The sequence below is a fragment of the Manis javanica genome, chromosome 12 (assembly GCF_040802235.1).
Source record: "Manis javanica isolate MJ-LG chromosome 12, MJ_LKY, whole genome shotgun sequence".
In the NCBI taxonomy this organism is placed as follows: Eukaryota; Metazoa; Chordata; class Mammalia; order Pholidota; family Manidae; genus Manis; species Manis javanica.
In genome coordinates, this window is record NC_133167.1 from 42,923,974 (window position 1) to 42,941,933 (window position 17,960).

The following is a 17,960-nucleotide window of genomic DNA, read 5'->3' on the forward strand; positions in this document are numbered from 1 at the left end:
GTGTAGGAGGGTTCCCCTTTCTCCACAACCACACCAACATTTTTGTTGTTTGTCTTTTGGATGACAGCAATCCTTACTGGTGTGAGGTGATATCTGATTGTGGTTTTAATTTGCATTTCTCTGATGATTAGCGATGTAGAGCATCTTTTCATTTGTCTGTTGGCCATCTGAATTTCTTCTTTAGAGAACTGTCTATTCAGCTATGCTTCCCATTTTCTAATTGGATTATTTGCTTTTTGTTTGTTGAGGTGCATGAGCTCTTTATATATTTTGGATGTCAACCCTTTATCAGATCTGTCATTTATGAATATATTCTCCCATACTGTAGGGTACCTATTTGTTCTATTGATGGTGTCCTTTGCTGTACAGAAGCTTTTCAACTTGATATAGTCCTACTTGTTCATTTTTGCTTTTGTTTCCTTTCCCCGGGGAGATATGTTCATGAAGAAGTCACTCATGTTTATGTCCAAGAAATTTTTGCCCATGTTTGTTTCTAAGAGTTTGATGGTTTCATGGCTTACATTCAGGTCTTTGATCCATTTCGAATTTACTTCTGTGTATGGGGTTAGACAGTGATCCAGTTTCATTCTCTTACATGTAGCTGTCCAGTTTTGCCAGCACCATCTGTTGAAGAGACTCTCATTTCCCCATTGTGTGTCCATGGCTCCTTTATCAAATATTAATTGACCATATATGTTTGGGTTAATGTCTGGAGTCTCTAATCTGTTCCACTGGTTTCTGGCTCTGTCTTGTGCCAGTGCAAATTGTCTTGATTACTGTGGCTTTGTAGTAGAACTTGAAGTTGGGGAGCGAGACCCCACCCCACACTTTATTCTTCCTTCTCAGGATTGCTTTGGCTATTCGGGGTCTTTGGTGTTTCCATATGAATTTTAGAACTATTTGTTCCAGTTTGTTGAAGAATGCTGTTGGTAATTGGATAGGGATTACCTCAAACCTGTATATTGCTTTGGGCTGGATGGCCATTTTGACAATATTAATTCTTCCTAGCCAGCAGCATGGAATGAGTTTTCATTTGTTAGTGTCCCCTTTAATTTCTCTGAAGAGTGTCTTATAGTTTTTAGGGTATAGGTCTTTCACTTCCTTGGTTAGGTATATTCCTAGGTATTTTATTCTTTTTGATGCTATTGTGAATGGAATTGTTTTCCTGATTTCTCTTTCTATTAGTTCATTGTTAGCGTATAGGAAAGCCACAGATTTCTGTGTGTTTTGTATCCTGCAACTTTGCTGAATTGAGATATTAGTTCTAGTAGTTTTGGAGTGGAGGCTTTAGGGTTCTTTACGTACAATATCATATCATTTGCAAATAGTGACAGTTTAACTTCTTCTTTACCAATCTGGATTCCTTGTATTTCTTTGTTTTGTCTGATTGCTTTGGCTAGGACCTCCAGTACTCTGTTGAATAACAGTGGGGAGAGTGGGCATCCCTGTCATGTTCCCTATGTCAGAGGAAAAGCTTTCAGCTTCTCGCTGTTCAGTATGATGTTGGTTGTGGGTTTATCATATATGGCCTTTCTAATGTTGAAGTAATTGCCCATTGTGTTGAGGGTTTTGATCATGAATGGATGTTGAATTTTGTCGAATGCTTTTTCAGCATCTATGGAGATGATCATGTAGTTTTTGTCCTTCTTTTTGTTGATGCAGTGGATGATGTTGATGGATTTTTGAATGTTGTACCATCCTTGCATCCCTGGGATGAATCCCACTTGGTCATGGTGTATGATCCTCTTGATGTATTTTTGAATTCGGTTTGGTAATATTTTTGCATATACGTTCATCATGGATATTGCTCTGTAGTTTTCTTTTTTGGTGGGGTCTTTGTCTGGTTTTGGTATTAGGGTGATGTTGGCTTCATAGAATGAGGTTGGGAGTTTTCCATTCTCTTCTACTTTTTGGAAAACTTTAAGGAGAATGGGTATTATGTCTTCTCTGCATGTCTGATAAAATTCCATGGTAAATCCATCTGGCCTGGGGGTTTTGTTCTTGGGTGGTTTTCTTGATTACCGCTTCAATTTCATTGCTGGTAATCGGTTTGTTTAGATTTTCTGTTTCTTCCTTGGTCAGTCTTGGAAGGTTGTATTTTTCTAGGAAGTTGTTCATTTCCTCTAGGTTTTCCAGCTTCTTAGCATATAGGTTTTCATAGTAGTCTCTCATAATTCTTTGTATTTTTGTGGGGTCCATCATGATTTTTCCTTTCTCATTTCTGATTCTGTTTATGTGTGTTGATTCTCTTTTTCTCTTAGTAAGTCTGGCTAGAGGCTTATATATTTTGTTTATTTTCTCAAAGAACCAACTTAGTTTCTTTTATTTTTTCTATTGTTTTATTCTTCTTAATTTTATTTATTTCTTCTCTGATCTTTATTATGTCCCTTCTTCTGCTGACTTTAGGCCTCATTTGTTCTTCTTTTTCCAATTTCAATAATAGTGTCATTAGAGTATTCATTTGGGATTGTTCTTCCTTCTTTAAATATGCCTGGTTTGCTATATACTTTCCTCTTAAGACTGCTTTTGCAGCGTCCCACAGAAGTTGGGACTTTGTGATGTTGTTGTCATTTGTTCCCATATATTGCTAGATCTCCATTTTTATTTGGTTGTTGATTCATTGATTATTTAGGAGCATGTTGTTAAGCCTCCATGTGTTTGTGAGCCTTTTTGCTTCTTTGTACAATTTATTTCTAGTTTTATGCCTTTGTGGTGAAAAGTTGGTTGGTAGAATTTCAATCTTTTGGAATTTACTGAGTCTCTTTTTGTGGCCTAGTATGGGACCTATTCTGGAGAATGTTCCATGTGCACTTGAGAAGAATGTGTATCTTGTTGCTTTTGGATGTAGAGTTCTATAGATGTCTATTAGGTCCATCTGTTCTAGTGTGTTGTTCAGTACCTCTGTGTCCTTACTTATTTTCTGTCCCGTGGATCTATCCTTTGGAATGAGTGGCATGTTGAAGTCTCCTAAAATGAATGCATTGCATTCTATTTCCTCTTTTAGTTTTGTTAGTATTTGTTTCACATATGCTGGTGCTCCTGTGTTGCGTGCGTAAATATTTATAATGGTTATGTCCTCTTGTTGGACTGACTCCTTTATCATTATGTAATGTCGTTCTTTCTCTCTTGTTACTTTCTTTATTTTGAAGTCTATTTTGTCTGATACTAGTACTGCAATACCTGCTTTTTTCTCCTTGTTGTTTGCATGAAATATCTTTTTCCATCCCTTGACTTTTAGTCTGAGTGTGTCTTTGGGTTTGAGGTGAGTCTCTTGTAAGCAGCATATAGGTGGGTTTTGCTTTTTTATCCATTCTATTACTCTGTATCTTTTGATTGGTGCATTCAGTCCATTTACATTTAAGGTGATTATTGAAAGATATGTACTTATTGCCATTTCAGGCTTTAGGTTCATGGTTACCAAAGGTTCAAGGTTAGCTTCTTTACTATCTTACTGTTTATGTTAACTCGCTTATTGAGCTATTATAAACACCTGTCTGGTGATTCTTTATTTCTCTCCCTTCTTATTCCTCCTCCATTTATATCTTGGGTGTTTTTTTCTGTCCTCTTTGTGTTTCCTTTGAGTGCTTTTGTGGGTAGTTGATTTTATTTTTGTTTTTAGGTAGTATTTAGTTGGTCTGCTTTCTTTGCTGTGATTTTATTTTCTCTGGTGACATCTATTTAGCCGTAAGAGTGCTCCCATGTAGAGCAGTCCCTCTAAAATACCCTGTAGAGGTGGTTTGTGGAAGGCAAATTCCCTCAACTTTTGCTTCTCTGGGCATTGTTTAATCCCTCCTTCATGTTTAAATGATAATTGTGCTGGATACAGTATTGTTGGTTTAAGGCCCTTCTATTTCATTGCACTAAATATATCATGCCATTCTCTTCTGGCCTGTAAAGTTTCTGTTGAGAAGTCTGATGATAGCCTGATGGGTTTTCCTTTGTAGGTGACCTTTTTCCTCTCTCTCTCTGCCTTTAAAACTCTGTCCTTGTCCTTGATCTTTGCCATTTTAATTATTATGTGTCTTGTTGTTGTCCTCCTTGGCTCTCTTCTGTTGGGAGTTCTGTGTGCATCTGTGGTCTGAGCAACTATTTCCTCCCCCAGTTTGGCGATGTTTTCAGCAATTATTTCTTCAGAGACACTTTCTATCCCTTTTTCTCTCCTCTTCTTCTTCCAGTACCCCTCTAGTGTGAATATTTTTCCATTTGGATTGGTCACACAGTTCTCTTAATATTCTTTCATTCCTGGAGATCCTTTTATCTCTCTCTGCATCAGCTTCTCTGTGTTCCTGTTCTCTGATATCTATTCCATTAACAGCCTCTTGCACCTCATCCAGTCTGCTCTTAAGTCCTTCAGAGATTGTTTCATTTCTTTAATCTCCTTCAGGACTTCATCCCTTAGCTCTTGAAGATTTTTCCGAACATCCATCAGCATGGTTATGACCTTTACTTTGAATTATTTTTTGGGGTGATTGGCTAGATCTGTCTCTCCTGGTCCTCTCTCAGGGGCTGTCTGCACTGTTTTGGACTGGACTAAATTCTTCTGCCTTTTCATGGTGATATAGGTAGCTATAGGCTGGTAGCGCATGTCTCAGCTGGGAGAACAAAGTCTTGTCCTGCTTGCTGGTCACCTTGCCCTTCTCTGCTGCCTGTGTTGGTTACCTGCACTCCTAGAGCAGCTTCCAGGTTAATCCCCTTAGCTGCTGTGGGCAGGGTCTCCATCAGAGTACTGCAGAGCCCTGAGGGGCATGGCAGGCATGCTGGGTGCACTCTCCCGTGAAAGCGGCACCCCTGCAGGGCAGCTCTGTTTTGGCAGTTGCCTTTGGGTCTGGCCTGGGTGGCTGTGTGTCATGCTGAGTTATTCGGAGGCTGCTGGGGGCGTGGCTGCTCCTGGGCTTCTCCTCCGCCACCACCCCAGGCTCGCGCAGGCCACTCCCAGCCCCACGCAGGCTGCTCCTGTGCCCCTCTGTCGCTGCCACCATGGGCTTGCGCAGGCCTCTCCTGGTCCCCTCTGGCACTGCCACCACTGGCTTGCTCAGGCCACTCCAGCCCCATGCAGGCCACTTCCAGGCCCCTCTTGCACTGCCTCCCCTGGCGCACGCAGCTGCTCTCCCACTGCCATTGTGCCAGGGTCCGCCCCAGTTGGGGGAACAACTGGGAGGCTGCTTATTGCCGTTTGGGGCTTCAGAGCTGTGCTGCCACCCAGGGGATCAGGTTGCCTGGAGTTCCCCGGGTTCCCAGGTGCTGGGGTGCATGTGTCGGGACTACTTCTTCCAGCTGTGGGGTCCCTGTCCCTTTAAGAGTTGTAAAAAGCACTTGCTTTTCTTTTGTCTCCGGGGCACCAGTTGCAGGGACCTATGAGCAGGTTTTGCTTTTCTGTTTCTAGAATATCCAGCACCCTGTGCACCATGTGTCTGCGCTCCTGGGGCGGATTTCTAGAGCTGGTCATTTAGCAGTCCTGGGATTTCACTCCCTCCCTGCTCTGACTCCTTTTTCCCACTGGGGTCTGGGATGGGGGGCATTGGGTCCTGCTGGGCCATGGCTTATATCTTACCTCCCTTCGTGTGATGCTGAGTTCTCGCAGATGTAGATGTAGCCTGGCTATTGTACTGTATCTACTGGTGTCTCTTTTAGGAATAGTTGTATTTGTTGTATTTTCAAAAATATATATGTTTTTGGGAGGAGATTTCTGCTGATCTACTCACACCGCCATTTTGGCTCCTTCCCCTAAAAGAACATTTTTATTAGCTGGCATTTGACACTTCTCACCTAGTTTTTAATAGGCTATTTTTCATGTTTTTTGCAAAGCAATGATCTTAAACTGTCAACCCATCATTGTAAAATCTTATTTAAAATGTTTGCTTGTGTAGTAAATAGAAGCCATTTTAGATTTGTTGCAATATTTTAAACTTAAAAAGCTCTATTGGTCAGGGATCTGTCAGTTCCAAATAAAGAAAAATCCATCCTAGCTTCATCAAGAAAGGGAAGGGCTTTATTGGCTCACTTAGCCAAACCACAGCAGATGGGAGCGCAGTGGTAGACAGCCACTGGCCTGGGCTCCAGGTAACTCCACCATTTGGGTTAACTTTAATTTAGATAATATGATCTTTCAGGTTTCCATTGTAGGCATCTTTCTAGAAGATTCACTGTGGGTGGAATATTGAGCCTAAACACAAACACTGCAGAGGTTCCCAGATGCCAGGTAATGGGGCCCAAGTCTGAGAAAGAGCACATTTAACGAAGTACATGATTTATAGCTCTACATTCAAGTCGACAACAAACACAAAACCCAGATGTTTTGAATACCTAAGTATTGCAAAAATAATACTAAATGATGAATGAACACCACTGTATCAAAATGTGTTGTAGCCATAACACACAACCAGGTGATAAATTGAAGACAGGAGTCATTACAAAGCTTAAATACTACAGTTTCAAAATAAATTCTGGTGTTTGTCAGATTCTGCACAAAATGCATTAATGCTCCATTTATCCCTGAGGATTGAGTCATTCCAGATGAGTGACTTTTTAGATAGATTATATCTTTAGACAACCTGGCTTTTATCTTAATTTCAGAATGGTACCATTTGATAGTTATCAAGTTTGATAAATGAGACTTGAAAGAAGCTTCATCAGTCCTCCCCTCTGCTCTCAGCTCACTGCAAAATTACTCTACAGCTTCCCAGCAACAGATAATGTTTTTAGGTAATGGATACTGTGAGTTAAGTTTCTTTATCTGTTCTGGCTTTTAGGAATCTGAGAACCCATATTTGTGACCCAATTTTAGCAAATATGTTAGACTTCCAGGATACGAATTTTATAAACTAGTCACTTCGTTTCACTGTTTTTTTAAACTTGTTTATCCCTCTGTGTTATTTCCTCACTTTCAAATTCTCTTAGATGCATGGTTGTGCTTTTTGAAAAATATATGACATGCATAAATGAATAAGGATATAAATTACTTCCCTTTCCTATCATCTTATACTACTTGATACAAAGCTGTCCCATTTCATTATAATTTTCCTGAATCACCTTACTCATAACAGTGTTCAGTACAATCTGTCTCTAGTATTTTATATCCTAGTTTTCTTTTATTGATTTTTTCATGACAAAAAGGCATAAATGCTTAAAAATTTTGAAAAATACAAAGACATAGAAAGGGAAAGATAAAATCTGTCTTTATCTTAAAGACATATTAAAGATAAAGAACAGATCAAATACTGTTCCCTTCTCCCTCTAGTTGTCCTTTCCCCCAGAACCACACCCTAAAGATCACACTGACCACTAATAACAATTTGATGTAGAATGTTACAGAATACACACACAGAGCATGTGTGTGCACATGCATCTATATGTATTTGTAGGCTTTTTATAGTTATCGCATCTTTACAGATCCATTATTGCCTGAGTGACATCAGTAAGATGGGGAAGTAGGAGGTCTTATACCACCCTCATAAGAGTAATTTGGCAGCCCATCATGGACAAAAGGGCCTCTGTGGGACCTTTGGGATCCAATCGCAAGCTGGGAGCAGTCCTGCCATGTTAGGCAACTGCCAGGAATCACAACTATTTGAGTCCCTGGAGGTTGGCCCACCATCTTGGTCCTACTGCAGAGACTGTGAAAGTCCTGTAACTTGTGTCTTGCCCCTTTCAGCTGTGGTCCAGGAGGGGTCCTCCACACAGCAACTGGTCCTACCTCAGAGACTGAAATGATCCTATAAAACAGATTCAGTGCCTCTCAGACCAAAGGCAGTACTGGCCATCCAGGGACCCCTCTGCCCCCATCCAGGAGACATATCCAATCATACCCCCAGAGTAGGCATGTTGACCTCAGTGTACCTGTGGACCTTGAAGAGTCCATCAACCAAACTCCAGCTCCTTTCAACCACATTCCAGCAGTGGCTCTACCTTCTCAGGGAGCTAGAGGGAGACAAACCTATCCATGCCCTTGGAGGAGGGGCTAATGACCTTGGTCCAATTGTGGGCCTTTAAGCAGACCTGTGACCTGGCTCCAGCCCCACTCTGCCCCAATCTGAATGCACTCCTGCTCACCTAAGAATCTGGCAAGAGGCATATTCGTCAAGCAGCTCTGTGACTTGGTTCTGGCCCCTTTCAACAAATCACAAAGACATACAAAGAGGAAAAAAGGAGCAACTACAAATGAGTTAGAAAACTATTAATAAAATGGCAAGAGAAAATAATAGTAAAATAATTACTTTAAAAGCGAACTCATTAAAGTCTTCAAGCAAATGGTACAGAATGGTTGAATGGATTAAAAAAAGAAAATCCAACAATATGCTGCTTAAAAGGGACTCACTTAGCTTGAAGGAAACACATCAGATGAAGGGACAGAAACAGATATTCCATAGACATGGACACCAAAGGAGAGTAATGGTAGCTATCCTTGTATCAGCTAAACAGATTTTCTGTCAAAAGAGACAAAAAAGGTCAGCATATAATAATAATGGAGTTAGTTCACCAAGGGAATATAAAAATAGAAATACACATACACACACACACACACACACACACACACACACACACACACACACACATGCAACATTGGAGCACTTAAATATATAAGGTAAATACTAACAGACCTGAAGGGATAAACAGCAGTAAAATTATAGAGACTTCACTTTCATAACTTTCATACCCCACTTTCATAACAGATAGATCATCCAGACAGAAAATCAGTAAGGAGCAAATGGTCTTGAATAACACTATAGACCCAGACATGCACAGAACATTACATCCAACAGCAGTGTGACACACATTCTTCTCTAGCACATGCAGAACATTTTCCAGGACAGATCATATGTTGGGCTACAAAACAAACACCTTAAAAAATTTAAGAAGATTGAAATCATATCAAGTATCTTTTCTGACCATAATGGTATTAAATTAGAAATCAGTGACAAACGAAGTTAAAGGAATTGAAGAAGACACAAATAAATGGAAAGATATCTTGTGTTTATGGATTAAAAGAATTAATGTTGTTAAAATTTCCACACTATCCAGAATCTACAGATTCAGTGAAATCCTTATCAATATTTCAATGGCATTTTTGACAGAAGTAGAAAAAAATTACTAAAATCTGCAAGGAACCAAAAAAAGACCCTAAATAGCCAATGAATCTTAAGAAAGAACAAAACTGGAGACATAACACTTTCTGAATTCAAATATTATACAACTATAGTAATGAAAATAGTATGGTTCTGAGATATAAACAAATACATAGACCAATGGAGCAGAAGAGAGAGCTCAGAAACAAACTCACCCATATATAAGCATCTTATTTTTGTAATTTTTTGTAATTCTTGTTCAATGTCAAGTTTTTTCCCCTGTTTTCTTCTAGGAGTTTTATGGTTTCACATTCTACATTTAAGTCTTTCATGCATTTCATGTTCATTTTTGTGAGTGATAACTAAAGTAATTTCATTCTTTTGCATCCAGCTTTCCTGAATTGTTTATTGAAGAGACCTTTTCAAATTATGTGTTCTTGGAACACCCTTACAAAGATTAAGAAGCACTATAGAAAATAAGGTAGGGAAAATGATTATAAAGTGATATTACAGGGTATAATCTTAGACTGGAGGTTTGGATAGGGAAGGTAGATGAGTACTGAGTAGAGACCCGATGAAGTGAAGCAGAAAGTCCAGGTGGTATCTGACAAGAGCAAGAAGAAAAAACAAGCTAAGCATTTTGAAAAATAGCAAGAAAGCCAGTGTAAAGTGGCTGCAGGCGAGAAGGAAAGTGATAGGAGCAAAGGTCAGAGAGGACAGATGTACAGGGTAGGGCCTTGCAAAAACGGTAAAGAGTATGGACTCTGTTCTAAGTATAATGGGAAGACACCTAAAAGAATTAGCAGAAAGGTGATATAATCTGACATTTTATTTAAAAGTATCACTGACAATAAATGGAAAATAGACCACTGGAGGGGAGGTAATGTGGTACAAGTGTGAAAGCAGGGAGGGCTTGGTGGGGATGGTAAGTGAAGGTAGTTTGGTTGAAGGTTTTGGCCATGCAGAAGTGAAAATTGGCCAAACTGTATATATTTTGAGGAGGAGTGTCAAAAGTTCTTACTGATGGATTGTGGGATATAGGAGACTTGAGAGAAGGTAGGGTATCAGTGATCAATGTGTGTTCTTGAAGGAAAAGAATTAATGAAAAGTAACTTAGGGGTAAATCATGAGTCAAAGTTTCTCTTTCGAACACTTTCTAAGCAACTTTATTTTATAGTTCTGTACTAATATTACTACTGACTTGGAAAGACACTTTTAAGAAATAGTATTAAAGCAAAAAGCCCCTATATGTGTTCTTTCTTTCATGCCTGAGGCTTGTTCCAATTAGTACAAAGGAAGAAGCAGGGTAACAGTGGAGCTCATGTCCCACTTTTCTTTTCTTTAACCACAAAAACCAGAGTGTGACATCTTAAAAATGCATTCTGCTTACTTTTCCTGTTGGTTTGATCCCTTCCTGACCTAGTCTATGATAAGTTCTATGGATTACAATCACTGTAAAGTTTAAAAACATTCAAGACAGTATTAAAGTCAGAAAGATTATATTATTGACTGGATTTTATTGAGTTAATAAGATCTAACTTATAAATGGCCTAAAAATTCTTCTATATTATTTAATATTTAAATTGTTGAGTTTTTAATTTCCTACTTAATGTTATTTTTTTATATTCATCAATTGACAGTACAAATTGTTAGTATGTAAACCTAGCTTCCAGCATCAATTTGTAATCCTTTAGCTTTTAATTAAAATCATTTTATTTTCCTGAAATAATAAAATATTTTTATTTAAGATGGATTGAATGTAATGATTATAAAATAGTCATAAAATATACCCATATAAATTGGTGTTTAATTTTAAATCCTTCACTCAGGGGGGGCAAAAACATACAAAACATATCTTGACAGTCAGAAATTATGTGTTTCACAGGTGATCTATAGGCATAGTGCTGTGTGCATCTGAGAAATTAATACCTGCTTTTGGATTACAGGATATACCATAATAAAAACTGTCTTTTGTTTGATCTCATAACTGCTAATCATGATTTTGAAGAGTTAAGTTTTTAAAAAAATTCTCCTTAGTCTTTTATTCTGATGTAACTTTCAACTCCAAGCACTTTGATTGCCAAGCAAATAATGAAGCCAAAGTAGAAAAACAAGTGCTATTTCACCTCTAAATATAACAAAGAGATAATTACCAATGTGTAATCAATCCTAACTTCAACTTGCTATGTGTAAATACCAATTAGATTGTGTGGGCACTGAATTTTAGAAAGGCCTAAGAACAATTTTCAAAAGGAATCAGTAAATTTTAGTTCTTAATGCTCTTCATTGCTGGGGAACGGAATGTAACCTGGAAAGCATAAGTTTTATAAAAAATTCAGGGACATGCCCTCATAATACTCATCCTATTAGTTACAGATATTAATACATAATATGAAAAATACAACTCGATGGTTTTCACATACTGAACACAATGGCATCTCAGAGAAGTCATCCTAGCAGAACTTGTATAATAAATATGATAAAAAAAGGTAAATCTATAATGAATAATGCTGTGGTCTAGGTAAGCAATAAGACATGTTCATTTTATTGAGGAACAGACAAATTTTATTGTATTCATATTTATTTGCCAAGTGTAAAGGATATTGAGATAGAGAAATTATAGTCCCTTTAAAAGTAGTTTACTATCAAAACAGTGGTTTTCAAAATGTTTCTTTATGAAGACTGTAGAAAACATTTGAGGCTGTGCCCAAACACATGCACAAATTAATGTATACATGTATATAATACATCAATTAAAAATTAAATATACATACTACTTCTTACTACTAAGAAGTTAATTTAAATTAAAAATTAAATGTAAGTGATTGTTCATAGTTCATGATGCGTGATCAAAACTGAAAGTTTCTGTGATATGACTGCCCTAGCACAGTATGTAAGAACTTGTTCACCACGTAAGAACTTATTTGTTATGTTTCAGAAGATTGGAGACTGTTGAGAATTAGGCCTGGGGTTGATTAACGATTGTGCATTGAGTCCCCTATACAGAATTTTATTGTTGTTAACAACCATTTGATCAATAAATGAGATGCCCTATCAAAAAAAAAAAAAAAAGAACATATGGGATGTAAACAGGTCCCAGGAATGTGTTGTTTTAATTTGTCTGATTTTTCTCAAACTATTCAAATTCAGTTAGACAATATCCATCATATCATTGATAAGTTTTCACTTATGCCTAGGGTGCCTAACTGGTTTTCTTGGTTTCACTGAATATGGCTGGTAATTGTAGGTCTGCTTTTGTTATGTAGCTGTATTCCTATTATGTTATGTGTGTATGCAGTTTAATTAGCAGTTTGTTAAAACCTATACATGCTTATGTTACTCTACAAGAAGATATGTCAAAGAAATAATCAATCTTCCCATGTTTTCTTCCATCTGCTACTTCTATAGTTTTTCTTCTTCCTTCCTAATTACAACCCTTTAGTAGAATTTGTGCCTTATATCAAAAATTACCGAGTATCATAATTCTTCCAAGTGGTAAAGATACCTCAAGACAAATGCTGGGCATAGAAGCCACAGGGCATAAATCTGAAAAGAAGTAAAAAGCTAACCTTTTCAAAGAATATTGCTTCTCTCTCACTTACCAACTTTACATTTCCCTGTATGGCCTTGGAAGATGACTGGTTAGCCAGAGATGGATAAGATTCCTCAAGGGAGGAACAACCTAAGACAGGCACAGTCGCATGGGGGCCATCAGGTGAGAAATTGGGGATCAACAGAGGTGAGGCTTAGAACCTTACTGCCCCCCCCCATTTTGAGAGAAATCTGTATCCGTGGATGTTTTGTTGCCCTTGTCTAGCTTGGATTAATACTTAGTCTATAGGCACACACCTGATCATCTACATTTGCCCTCTTACAGCACTAAATTATGTTTTGTACCTTTATCTTGCATCTACCTACCACATTAGCATTTTATTAAAAAAATAATAAAAAGAAGAAGAAGAAGAAGAAGGGAGAAATGTGGGATTCACATATAAATCAAGTATAAAAATCAAATGAATAATCATATCTGACTTGTTTATAGTTCATGATGCGTGATCAAAACTGTAAGTTTCTGTGATATGACTGCCCTTGTACTGTTCACCATGTAAGAACTTATTCACTATGTAAGAACAAGTGTTCATTATGCTTCAGAAGACTGGAGACTGTTGAGAATTAGGCTTGGGGTTGATTAATGATTGTGCATTGAGTCCCATATACAGAATTTTATTGTTGTTAACAACCATTTGATCAATAAATATGAGAGATGCCCTCTCAAAAAATATATAAATAAAAATAAAAAATAAAAAATAAAATAAATTAAATAAATAAAAATTAAATGTACATACTATTTCTTAATATTAAGTACATATATTACAAAATACACCTAAAACAAAAATCAAATGATATTAGATAGAAATTGATTTTGAATAAAAACTGCAATATTTCTTTTCTCTTTAATTCCCTGTATGGATTCATGTGTCTCACTTTGGAAATCACTGGAAAAAGAAAGCAGACAATAAAATATACTAACTGCTGTGACAGAGACATGAATACGTTCCTATTACTGGAGCTTGAGAGCATCTAAATCAGTGAGGAAGGTAAATCCCTACACTTTAATAAAGTTGGAAGATCATACCTATGATGCTATGTGTCTTTTGTTATCATATTATGTCCCATTACATTTTGTTAACATAAAATAATTATAGGATTTTTGAAAATGGTGATCATGGTTGCATAGTTTGGGAATTCTTCCATAAAAAGAGATAATACAACCAAAATTGCAAAATGAAAAATCCAGGAGCAAAATCTTCAACAAAAGTATGTGACAGAATGAGATGAGCAGAATTTTAAGATGGTCCCAAGAATCTTGCCTGCCAGAGTGCACACTCTAATAATCCCTGAGTGCGGGCAAGACCTGTGATCACAATGGGGTACCCCTCTCAGGATTATGTTAAATAATATACTAAAGATGAAGGGATTTTGAAAATACAAGAAAGGTCCCCAACGGTTGCTTTTTCACTTAATTAAAAGAGAAATGGTGGACCTGACTTAATCAAGTGAGAGCCTTTCAAAAAGGGACTGGGCCCTTTCTGAAGGCAGACTGTCTCTCCTTCAGAATTTGAAGAAGCAAAGAGCTATTCTGTGAGTTGTCTACGGAGAGAGTCTGGCCTAAAAATTAAAGACTCTAAGGAGAGCAAACTTAGTCTCTTCCTCACTGGCCTTGCCATGAATTGCATACGTGCACAGCAATGAATTCTGTCAACCTAAGGATCTTGGAAGCAGATTCTTGCCTAATAGACCATACAGATGAGAATGCAGCCCAGCCAACACTTTAATTTCAGCCTTGAAATTAATTAATTTAATGATACCCTAAGTGGAAGACCCAGCTAAGCAAGTCTATGGCATTTCTGCTACACAAAAATTGTGAGGTAATAAATGGCTGTAGTTTTAAGAAGTGTTTTATGCAGCAAAGAATTTATTACAAGGCACAGATAACTAATACACAAGCTATCTCCAAGAATCTCAAAAATGCAATTGAGTTAGGGTAAACCTCAATAGGCTTACCATATTACCATTAGTGATGGAAAAAATAAAGGAAATCAAAAGATTTAACACACCAAAATAGTCAATGGGTTCTCACTGAGAACTGCACTGAGAGGGCATTTTCCATTCCAGTTGCCTGGGGTGGGCAAAAAGTTGTGTTAAGGTTGAAAGGAGTTGGAGCAATCCAGACCATATGAATTTCCAGAAAGCACACATTAAAGTCTTCAATTAAAGGTAAATTCTGGGAATAGAAACAAATTGGGCTAACCTGAAATAGTAGTGACTAAAGAAAAAGTCCACAGAAATTTAAAGAAGAAAACAGGGCCAGGATAAATCTGAAAGTATGAAGCTATAGTTTATCTCTTTAGCAAACCACAGAAGAGAGTTTTAGAGTTGTAAAGCTAGAAAAGACATTGTAAACCACTAGTTATATATTTAGTCTCAAATAATCCAATATATAATGAGTCCTCAAAGAAGAAAGCCAAAGCAATGGGCCACTATGAATGCTAAAAACAAAAAACAAAACTAAAAAAAAAAATACTAAAATGGAAAAAAAAAGATTTAAAAGTATGTGCATATGAATAGTACATTGTATACCTGAGCAAAGTCACCAAAATGGCCAATAGGATGACATACTCTAGTCAAATTCTGATAAAATTTAAGGTTAAAAAAAAATGGGAATCTAGGCAAAAACTCTGACACTTATAAAAGGGAAAAAAAAGCAGATTGAACTCAAAGTTTTTACAACAATGCTTTATGGCAGAAGAAACTGAAGAAAAGAAAATGGCACCTAATGATTTGGGAGCAAGCAAATAATTTTGAAATATTAAAGTGGAGACCAACTTTGTCTGCTTGTGAAAACTAGGAAAATTTCCATCAGCTCTTCCTGAAATGGTACCTTCAACCAGACAAACTAACTGAGAAATAGGGACAGAAGGCTAGTGGTAAATATTAAATGTACCTTCACCAAAAAGAATACTCACAAATCTTAACAACGAAAAGAAAAACAACTCAGCTTAAAAATTGTCAAAGTAGTTGAACAAACATATCTCCAAAAATATATAAATCGCTAATGAGGATGTATTCTTTGGCAAGACCAGGGCTGGCAGGCCTTAGAGAAATGAGTAATCCCAAGGCTGAGGCAGAAAAAATACAAGATGAACCTTAACCTCTCCTATGCCAAAAGGCAAAAAGTGCTCCAAGAACGATGGAGCTATGTCAAAATGACACTGGATCCTGAATGGGGTACCACTGGGGCAATTTAAAGAACAAAATAAATAATGATAGTAATGGATTACAAACCATTGAATAACATAAGAATCTTAATAATGATATAAATAAATACATAAGTTGGGGAGAGGGAAAGTTGTATTTTGCAATAGAATGCCAACATGAAAGGAATGATGGAGTTTAGAAAACCACCATTTGGTAACCAACATAGCAATAACTAATTAAGGCAAGGGCCGTCAATGCTAAAACTAATGAGTAAAATTTGATGAACATCAAGTTATTTACATGATTTTAAAATATCTCTCCCAAATAGTAGTTACTGATTTGCATAAAACTCCTAGTTGCCAAACTTTACAGAAAAGAAATCTGGCAGATACAGTATTAACCAAGTTAAGAAAATGATCATGCCTATTCGAACATACAGGCATCATGTGGTTCCTGATGGACTGAGAACTCGGCAGCACTTATGTGAGTTCAACACAAAAAGGAGAGTAACCTGAATCTATTCATGAACATCAGGCAAACCCATTATTGAGAGAGATATCCACAAAGTAGTCTGTATTCTTAAAAAATGCCAAGGTCATGAAAGAAAAGGGAAGATGGGAGCCTCCCCACCTGAGATTAAGCAGACAACTACATGTAACATTCAATCCTCCTGTACCTGTAAAGGATCCTGCTGGGATAATCACTGAAACATGAATAGAGTTTGTGGGCTAGATGATGGAATTCAAAGTTAATTTTGTGATTCTGATGGCAATTCTGTGGTTATAAAGGAGAATGTCTTATTTTTAGGAGAAAGTCACTGAAGTAATGATGGTTAATGGGCCATCATGTCTGCTACTAATCTCAAATAGTTCAGAAAAAAATTATGTATATGTGTGTTATTTTGTATATACAGTGTACAATATATGTATATGTATGTAAATGTACCTATACATATCTGCATAATACACACACACACACACACACACACACACACATATATATATATATATATATATATATATATATATATATATAAAGAGGAAAGATGGGAGAAAAAAAGAGAAGAAATGATATACTTAACTTGGAAAAATGTCAACAAATGGAAATCTAGGCAAAGATTATATGGAGTTCTTTATACTATTCTTAAAACACTTCTATACAATAGAAACTTCCTGATTTTTTTTTTAAGGAAAATTACACCTACTTACTGGACCACTGGTCACCTATAAATGAGGAGGATATAGGCTGAAAAGGACAAGGATTGAGGCCAATTTTTTCTGTATGTATACATTATTGTTTAGACTGAACCTTGAAAACAGGTAAATTTTTACTAAGTTATAAAGGAAAATAAAATTTTAAAAGGGAAATCACTGAAAACTGAAAATAAAATGTTTCATGTATCCTAAATATGTGTCCTGATGGTAATATAACTACACATAAATGAGCTACTTCATGTGACTCTAAAAGAGAATAATTTGACCTAAGATCTCTAAAGGAATTATTGTAAGGCCAAAAGGAAGTGCATGCAAATTTTAAACTAAGTTTAAGGTAGCATTGGAATTGTTATTCTGAGACTCTTGCGTGTGTAAAGTGGGATAACAATGAATAATGTGATTCCCTAATTCTATTATCTTCAGTGTGACTGAGAACTGGGATATTTAATGTATGTGAGAGGAGATACATATGTAAAATAGAAATGGTTAAGTAAAAACTGTGCAGTCATGATTTTGAGTTGGAGCAATATGTGTGAATTCATGATGTATTTTTATCTTGAAAAAAGAAACTGACTATTGAAAAGCTAGAAACAATCAACTCTAGGAGCAATGATCACTCTAGCACCCAAGCTTTGGTTGATAATACTATTTCCAGTAAAGAAAACAAAGTTCCTTGGATAAATGGCTGATTCAGATATGGCACAAGAATTGTATGGAGTCTAAGAACAATGTTTCAGAGGTCCCAGTGATTAAAACAGGAAAAATTCACCATCAATTAGAATAATAACTGCAATGGATTGAAATATATCAAATAAGTCTAATTCCATGATCTAATAATAATAATAACAACTCGTCACTCAACACTGAAAAATGCTAGAAAACAAACTCATGCTTTGGAGAGTCAGCCAATAAAGGGTAGAATCAA

The 17,960-nt window shown here is 36.8% G+C and overlaps 1 protein-coding gene across 10 annotated transcripts in view; it reads right to left on the reverse strand.

Moving 5' to 3' along the window:
• The window catches only part of GULP1 (GULP PTB domain containing engulfment adaptor 1), a 295,772-nt gene that overhangs the window by 143,432 nt on the left and 134,380 nt on the right, over positions 1–17,960 (reverse strand). The window lies entirely within an intron of this gene.